Raw genomic sequence first — 10,075 nt, forward strand, 5'->3', positions numbered from 1 at the left:
TTGGTGATATTCGGGACATGAAATACATCAGACAAGTACTTCTTTTTCCCATCCTGCATAGACAAAGGAATTTTGCCAATCTGCACAATAGGATGTGCAGTATCATCACCAGTCTCCACAAATCCTCGTTTTTCCATTTTTCTTGCATCCTGCATCCATTCAGCATGACCTGTCATGTGGTTTGACGCACCCGAGTCAACATACCACACATCATTGCTTTCTTCTGCACTTGTTACAGAATTTGTCATATGCTGCACCATAAACAAATGCTCATTTCTGTCATCGCCTTGTCTACTAGAGGATGCATAATTGCCTTGCTGCAATTTTCCACTCATAATGTCATTCTGCTTTTTGTAGCAGTCTTTAGCCATATGACCCATTTTGCCACAATAGTAGCATTCAACATCACTGTTTGCATTTTGGCTTCTCTGCCATCCACCACGGCCTCTTTGGCTCCCCCTGCCTCTAGAGTTACCACGTCCTCCTGCATAGGACTGGTTTTCTTGCGTTTGCTGCATATTCTGATTTCTACCACGGCCTGCAGATCGGCCTCCTCTACCTCTGCCTCTACCTCTGCCAGCATTTGAGTAGAAGACAGTTTCTTTTGAAGTTCCTACTGAAGAAGATGCACCCCCATTTCTCTGCTCTTCAGAAATTAGAAGAGCAATCAACTCCTCAAAATCAGGAAAGTTTTCACGGACGGCAATGGATGTTCGGAACTGTGCATAATCCTTTCCTAGACCATTCAAGGTCACAGAAACCAAATCATCATCATCCACTGGCGACCCAATGGAAGCAAGTGCATCTGCAATTTTCTTCACTTTCATGTGGTAGTCATTTATGCTCAAATTTTCTCTCTGCACATTGTGCAACTCCTGTTTGAGTTGCATTTTCCTGGCTTGCGTATTTGTGCTATACATTTTTGCCAAAGTATCCCATGCCTCCTTTGGCGTATTTGCATCCTGAATATGCACAATCATGGAGTCCGAAATACTGATAGATAGCCAGTACATAACTTTCCTGGCTCTCTCATGCCATCCTTTGAATGCCTGCATTTCCTATTGACTGGGAACATTAGGAAGAACAGGTTCTTCTTCATTTCCTGTAATGAATTCCCAATAGCCTTTTCTCATCAAGAAATTCGTCATTCTAAACTTCCATGCCTGGAAGTTGTTCTTGTCAAGCTTTTCAGTGACAATCTGTGAAAGAGAATCAGATGCCATTACAGAACACTGCAAAATATTCTGTCACTGCAAAAAACACAGCTTTTGCCTCACACGGGCAAATCTGCAAAACTGACGAAAGTGGTATTTCACCACACAGTCACTTCCTAGTGACGATTTTGCATCAACAGGCAACAGGCATGAATCTGCAACTCCCAATATCTCTGCACACAGGCATACGATGCAATTTCTGCGGCACCTTTCCACCGACTAGCCGCGCAGTGGTCGCACAGCAAAAAACAGGGCCTTTTTCTGAGTGCATGCGAAGAACTTCCGCCTTCAAAACGGGCCCCGAAACGGCCTCAAATCAGAAAAATAAAGTCACTAAAGGCTTCGCCCTTTCCCGCAGCATATACTGCGCTCTCGCCACACTGCGAAGGGCGTCTCAATTTGAAACAGTGCACTCCTGCACTTCTAGCTGTGCTACCTACAGAGATTTGCTCCCAAACTCGAAATAGGAAAGAAAGCACCACTTGTCCTCTTACCAAGACACCACGAACTTGGCTTGCTTTCTTGAGCTCCTTACCACGAACAAGGCTCTGATACCATGTGAAGATAGTGGGAGAGAGGGAAGGAGTCTCACTTGCGGCTTTCTCACAATCACAAATGGGGGAATACACACAAAGGTGGAGGCTGAAAACAGTTTTCCTCTTCTTAGTTGTGAAAGCCAAAAGAACTCTAGTACAAAGAAATAGAAGAACCCTATATGTGGGTCTCAAACCAAACTCAACTAACTAAGGTGGCATACTAACTGAGCCACGAACTAGTGTAGATAAGGATAGCTGTCATCCAGCTATTATTCGTGGGCGATGTACCAACCGCATCTCCAGCTAACAAGTCGGTGACATAAGTACCCAACGGTCACCCTGGCATATCTCGAGTGGAGCTCGATATCTCAACAGAAGGAGGCCCCTTGGCCCCAACTTGTGGTATCTGAAGTGGTAGGAGCCAAGAGATTGCTGTAGAAACTGAATCCTAAGAGGCACTCCTATCCTCAAGAACTATCCATACCGATTGTGAGAAGCTGGGGAGCTATGTAGCCCCTCCCACCATGAGACAAGGATTGTTGCATCAATATCGAGCATCTGTATAGTATCCCCCTTAGGTGTGCGAGAGAGCTTGCACTCATGCCTCCACCTCCAAAAGAGAGACGTCTTTAGGTACCAAATGACCTAGTTGGATCGCGATCCCACTACAAATAGCTAATATGGGTCCGTTATCCCAACATGAGGCCTTCCCAATCCCGGACCTCTAGATCCAAGATGAGTGGTTACCACTCAAACTCCTTTAGACAAGTAGAACTAGCCCAAATGAGTCCCCCCCGGACAAATGCTTCCATACTCATGGAGATTCTCATCAAGCGGAATCCCATCCTTGTGGGGGGAGCCTCTAAAAAGATCCACCTATGAAGCTATTCCACTGTCCTTTCGTGCGAGGGTGTTCCGAAGAATCCCCACATTGAAGCAAGAGCTACCATGGTTCTAAGCCAGAAGTGAGGCCTTAGACCACTAGGTTGCCCAGCAGGGCTCTGCTTTGCATCTTTGGATCAATGATTCCCAGGTCTCCCAGGATCATTGTCTAACGAGTGATCCTACCTTTGGTATTCCACATACAATTGAAGCACGCTCATAAAAAGTTATGCAATAAGGTGCCTAAGCTAATCCATGCATCCCTTGTGAAAGCGCCAATGGCTATGTACTAGGCTATGGCCTCCTCTGTCGTGCAAGGAAGCCGAAAAATTTGGTCTAGTTGAACCTTGGCCAGAGGCCATATAGTATTAATCCAAGGCCCCACTAACCACCTCGAGGCACACTATTAAACCCTCTACATAAAGGGCAGTGTTGTCTACAAACTCCGAATCCAACAGCTCTTCCTCTTGTTAAATCGGGAGCCTCATCCAATGAGGTATGCAGTCTAAGAGCGCTGTGTGACCCAGTGCCGTGGTACAAAGAGGAACAAAAAGGGGACGAGGGGAATGGAACCAAGCAAGAAAGAGAGAAGGCCTCGTCCGTGTGAGCACCAATAAGCATGTAATTAGTACTCACTTGCATAAAGGGTTGGGACCTTTTGATCCACTTGTATGAGAAGTGGTGTGGTCCTCCAAAAAGACCACACCACTTTGTTACAGGCCTTCTCAAAATCCAAGAGAAGGATACGAGAGGCTGGGAATCCTCCCAAGACCAATCCAAAAGAAGCTATTGTCTAAGATGCTGCACTCACGAACAAAACGTGCCTACTTGACGTGAGTGATGTCCACTAGGTGGGGTTATAACTGTAAACTCAAGACCTTGGCTAAGGTCTTGTAGGTAGTATCTAGCATTGTAATTAGGCTCGACTGGCAAAGATCAATCATGTCCCCCCCCTTTGGGATCAAACAAATCCAAAGAGACTCCAGAGATTGCAGAAGAGAACCTGAGTAAAAAATCTCTTGGAAGGCCAATCGAAGGGGTGCATGACTATGTTCCGAGAAGCACCAGAAGAAGGATGGCGTCAATTTATCTTCTCTAAGGCACTTCTATAGAGGAGGAGCCGTGAGGCCTCAAAATCCTCCTTACTAGGAAAGGCTGCTCAATTTACCTAGTCATGCTTAGACTAGTGTAGGGATATGGGTCCAAACAGCCTTCAGAGATGTAAGTAACTGAGGACACTCCTCCTCAAGCTGAAACAAGATCCAATAAATGGATGTGGTCATCTCTAGAATCTCCTAGGGTCCAGAGTGCATTTGTGTGGTGACATCTCTCAATCTCTACAACTGTGTCCGTGATGACCAAGGCCTAATAGTCTAGAAAAATTGTCGAGTCATCATGTCACCCTATTGTACCCACTTGGCCCTAGAAGAGTGATAAGAGAACCCTACAAGGTGTTGTCCTAGAGGTCAAGCTACCCTGATCCACAAGCCATTAAAGCCTAAATCTTGCTTCCTAAAGCCTAATTCTTGCTCCCTAAGACACTTAATGGAAGCCAAGTCCCATCTCAATGCTCTTGCACACCTCAAGGAGGTGGCATCGTCAAAGAACCTGAGACTAAATCTCCTTGCTACTACTTTGAATCACGTGTATTGACCACATGGCCCAACCTCCCTAGGGTGGGGTCTCAGGTTGCCTCCAAATCTCTGTGACCACTTGTTGTATGTCCTCCTTCTAGAATAAAGCATTTGGGATGCAAACCCCTATATGGGGGAGTCCTTGATAGGGCTGCCCAGGGTGTAAAATGATCAGACTTCATGGTACTTGCCAAAATGCTATGGCTCCCCCTTTGTGCATCACCCAGATTCCAACATGGAGCTTGCCTAGCCTCTTTAGAATTCCATCACCGAGATGCTGCCCAAAGGACTACTAGGGAGTCTAGAGAACTCTAACTACTCCCACATATCCTTGCCACAAATCATAAAGATAAACTACTCCTACATGCTCCTCTCTCAACTGGCATCTCTGAGAAAGAGCCTTTTCCCTGCTTGTCCTCTCAGAACTCTAGAGTGTTGAGGTCCAAGAGTCCACATCTGAGAGGCTCTTAGTCAATCGCCTCTAAAAAGCAAGGCGTTGCTGTCTACAAGTAGTGGCACAAAAATTCGGAATGTAGATCTTAGAATCATTTAAGTGTAAACCCATTCACACTACCTCTCCTATGATCAACTCACTTTGATCATATATATTCGTGGCCATCGCATGTGAGACCGAAATGAAAACCCCTCCACTCCTACATACTAGCAAGGACCACACCTCTAAGCCAATAGATGGCATCGGGGTCCTAACATCTGCTATTGAAAATAGCTCTTATATCAGAAGAAAATCCATTGACCATCTTACCACCACAGCCCTCCACAACCTCTAGCAAAGTATTAGATGCTACGGCTACTGTGCTACACAGGTTTGTAAAGCTTGTGTACATTCCAACTCATTATGGTTCACCTTATGGAGGGGATAAGAAAGAAAAAAGAGGCACCTATGAGGGGGATCTTGCACCACAACCTTAATTTTTTTTTAATTTCAAGGGAGGCTTAGTGGAAGAATAGTCTGTATTGAAGCACATGCATACCAAGGACATGACATGCTCTACACCCACCTTCAAGTACCACTGCATCATGAAGGAGACGTCTGTCCCAAACATGTGAGCACACTACTGAAGCATCTAGTAAGTAGCCAACATGAGCTACTCCTCTAGCCTCTAACCTAATCACTCCCACACCATGCCTATGCCCAACCTATCTGTAGAAAAGATAAGCTAGAATGTAGTTGAATCACCGTGGGTAAAAAGCCACAAATCTATCCACTAGGGGCCCATGCACACCTCCATCATGCAATAAACCTACTCTCCCATCATGCAGCAGAGCAAGAAGGGGTTCACTTCTCCTCTCCTATGGAGGTGAGAGTCCCAAAAAGGGCAAGTGCAGGTTCCAAGCACACCAATGTGAAGATGGTGTACAATTTGCTATTATTTATGTTGAAAATGGCAATAAAGTGACATACAAAATGCCATTTATTATGTTGCAAATGGCAACAAATGAAAACACGATTGCTATTTCTTATGTCATAAACAACTTAAAATTTTGTTAATTAAGAGCTTTTTAATTGCAAAAAGTTGATGTAAATCTACTATTTCTTATAGAAATGCCAAAAAGTGACATTAAAGTTACTTCTGCTAGCTTTTAAAAATAGCAAAAAAGTGACATCAAATTGGGATTCTAAATGTACTAGTAAAATGTTACATTGATATGAATATAATATTTTTAATGTTGTAAATGCCAAAAAGTGACATTAAAGTTACTTCCGCTAGCTTTTAAAAATAGCAAAAAAGTGACATCAAATTGGGATTCTAAACGTACTAGTAAAATGTTACATTGATATGAATATAATATTTATAATGTTGTAAATGCCAAAAAGTGACATTAAAGTTACTTCCACTAGCTTTTTAAAATAGCAAAAAAAGTGACATTAAATTGACTTTCTAAATGACTAGAATGTTACATTGAATAACTGATATTTATCGATGAAATTTATTTTCTAAGTGTGAAAGATTAATCAAAAGTCTTAAGCATATCACTACTCATATTACACAATGTGAAGAAGTCATCTAAAAGTTCAAAGAATAACTTATATCTTATAAACTAAGAACATTTTAAATACTTGATAACAAATATTATTCATTTGTTGATTGAGAGATAAATAATAAAATATAAAATTGTAAAGGTGTTACATGAACATTTTCCCAAACAACAGTAAAGCCAATGGCTTGAGCCAATTTTTGAATCTCATCATTTTCTTAACTCAATTTCTGCACTTTGACTATGATCAGCCAACCACCATTACACATTTTTATACCATAAGTACATAACCAACTCCTATTGGTATAGTATGAACTCTAAATGAAGGATCCAAACTAATTATTATCCCTAGTCTAACTGTCTTTTGAGTTCTTATGTAAAGTCTTTACTCGGTCCCCTTTGAAAAGCATTAACCTACAAGATACATTCAATACATTAGTAGATTATTTGCTTAAAATATCTTTATATAATTTCAAAAAAAGTTAAGAATATTGCAATACTAATTAAGTAAAACATATAAATCTTACTTACTTGCAAATATGTATGTCATTTGTTTATAGTGGCATCTTCTCTACTCCAATTGTTGATTGGTGGACCTTCTCAAAGTAAAACAAATATGACAATTAATAGTGCTTCATGTGAATGCTTTCTACTCTACTCAAATATCCATAAATCTTTTAAAACCAATATCTACGATACACATATATGTGTGCGTGGTGTGTGTGTATGTGTGTGTGTGTGTGTGTGTGCGCGCGCGCGCGTGTGCACGCATGCACGCGCGCATGCATTAGGTCAGAAAGAAAACTACCCTAGGGACAAGTAGTGGTTATAGAGCTAGTATTTCAATTGAAATTTTATTGCATTTTGATCTTGTGTTGTTATACTAGAATAAAACATGAGATATACAATAAGCTAAAAAACATAATGATTACAATCCTCATATTAGGATGATGAGAAAGAAGGGAATTTAAGATCTTGATATCATTGATGACAAGTTGGTGATGACATCTAAGCGCATTCCAGTGTCAAGGACGATTACTTGCATCCGTCCAATAGAAGCTGATGTTAGAACAAACACAACTTCTAAGCCAATTAGGACTGCAAGTGTCATAGACCCCAGCTACTTGCTATCACATTCAATTTACACACTAGCAGGTGACCAATAGATCTAGCAAGACTTCATGCAAGGTGAGATAAAGGAAAATATTTATGCCCAACCATGCAAATAATTTTTTGTGGATATGATAATTTTACTACGCCTTAAATTGGGTAAGATTAAGACTCTTTCAAAGTATCATATCCATTAGGGTTATGCACATAACATAGAAGCACCTTGATGTTATTTTTTAATACTTATGTACGATGTAGATTGGGAAATAAGAAATTATGCATACCCAATCATGCAAATGATACTTTGCACATACGTTAATGGATAAATTAAAGAACCTTGAAAAGTTTCAAAACCACTACTATATAGGAAAGTGTCCCTATATAGGAAGTTTAAAATAGGAAAAACTCCTCTGTATTCTTAGTAGTATTAGTACTAGCAATTGGTCCATTTTCTCTAGTTAGGACTTTTCCTAGTTCTAACCATCCAACCATTCCTAGATTGCGCTAGTTTTCCTTTATCCTTTTCTATTCCAAGATTTTGAGATGGAATCTAAGTATTGTTGCAACTCTAGAGAAACAAAGTAAGAAAAAATCGAGGAAGAGTAGAGAGAAGTAACTATTGCTGAGCTATTGCCCTAGAGAATCTATTCAAATATAACCCATAATATAGTTAAATGAAGTTGAACTAAATGGGGGATTCTCTCTATTGGAATACAAGATATAGTTGTAAGAGAATTGAGTGACCCTGATTGTAGCAGCCCAACATGGCTTGGAAATGGTAGACAATAGAAATATTCCTTGGCTTTCAGCTTTACATCCAATCCTATGAATTATGTACTTGCATAATCTTGCATGAAACTTCTTGTGTCATCCTCTTGATCTTGATAGCCTTATGTGGCAAATTGAGAATTTCTTAACAAGTTATAAGTCCTAATAGAGGGAGTCAATGATTGTGTACTATGCTCTTCACCTAATAAATCTTTTATAGATCCAAAGGTCTGAAATTGCATGTAATTTTAAATTAAATTCACAAAAGCTTTACATTATATATATAGGAAAAAACAACATACTTTAATTTATATAGGAATTGTGTTCTAGAAAAATCTCTTGCCAAAAAATTACTATAATAGAAAAACTTCTATATAAAAGAATAATTATATAGGGAAAAACCTATTTGGGCACAAATTTCTATATAGGAAATCTGATGTAGGGAAAACTTCTTTGTTTTCGTAGGAAGAGTCTTCTAGGACTTGGTCCATTTTCTCTAGTTAGGACCTTTCCTAGTTCTTCTCATTTGGAACAAGTCCTTTTTTTCCTATATGGTGAATTGCTACATGTTTCTTGTATATAACTTTTTCTTCCAGTGCTTTTCATTAATTCCCTCTCTGTTTAGATTTCCTAACTAGCACATCAAAATAGCAAATATATTCTTCGTAACTTGCTTCAAAAGTGTCTTAGGCTTAGGCAACTTCCAATTCTTTATTTTTTCTCTGATAATCACACAAACATATTTAATTTTGCAAATTCACTCTCTTAAATTTCTTGTCTTTGTAAGCTTTATCATAATAATGACCTTTAAACGCTAATTATGACCTTCAATTTTGCAAATTCATTCTCTTTAATTTCTTATCTTTGTAAGCTTTATCATAATAATGACCTTTAAAAGCTAATTAGTGGTAGGTATAAGTCCTTTCTAATATTTTTTAATTCAAACCAACATACGCGATTATGCATAAGTCTTTGTCAATGCATTCTCCCCTTTCTCTTCCCCTACTTACACTCATTACTGTATGCCTCTAAATATCTATCAATCTAACGTGTGCTTATTGATGATATCCCCTTTCTCTTCCCCGCTCTAAATTGGTACTTGTATTCACCTATCAAAAAGAGGTGGTATCCTAAATTCAAGCATTCCTAGATTGCCCTAGTTTTCCTTTCTCCTTTTCTATTCCTACCACAATGTCGATCATAATGGTTTTTTTTCAAATTTGAATTCTTGCCAGATCTCTTGGTCACATGCTAGTGTGTAAATTGAATGTGATAGCAAGTAGTTGGGGTCTATGACACCTGCAGTCCTAGCTGGCTTAGAAGTTGTGTTTGTTCTAACATCAGCTTCTATTGGATGGATGTAAGTAATCATCCTTGACACTGGAATGCGCATAGATGTCATCACCAACTTGTCATCAATGATATCAAGATCTTAAATTCCCTTCTTTCTCATCATCCTAATGTGAGGATTGTAATCATTATGTTTTTTAGCTTACTGTATATATATATATATGCATATGGTAAGGCATTTGTGAATTTAATTGTAAATTACATGCAATTTTGGACCTTGGGTCTAAATAAGAGTTAATAGCTAGAGAACATAGTAATCAATCGATGACTCCCTTTATTAGAACTTCTAATTTGTTAAGAACATTCTCAATTTGTAGATTAAAACTACCAAAATCTAGAGGACTGCACAAGATGCTTCATGTTAGATTGTGCAATCGAATAGTTAATAGGGCCATGTGAGCCTAAAAGCCAAGGAATATTTCTTTGGTTTACCAATTCCAAGTCCTATTGGGCTACTAAAATGGGGCTCAATCAATTTTGGTACAACCCTTTATTTAAATCTCACTACCTATAGATTGTATTCTAGTGAGATTTCAGTAAAGAGAATCCCCAATTCATCTAAAATTCATTTGGGATATGATGA

Source organism: Dipteris shenzhenensis, chromosome 15 (assembly GCF_047967505.1).
Source record: "Dipteris shenzhenensis isolate YYH24624 ecotype China chromosome 15, Dip_SZ_1.0, whole genome shotgun sequence".
Taxonomy (NCBI): Eukaryota; Viridiplantae; Streptophyta; class Polypodiopsida; order Gleicheniales; family Dipteridaceae; genus Dipteris; species Dipteris shenzhenensis.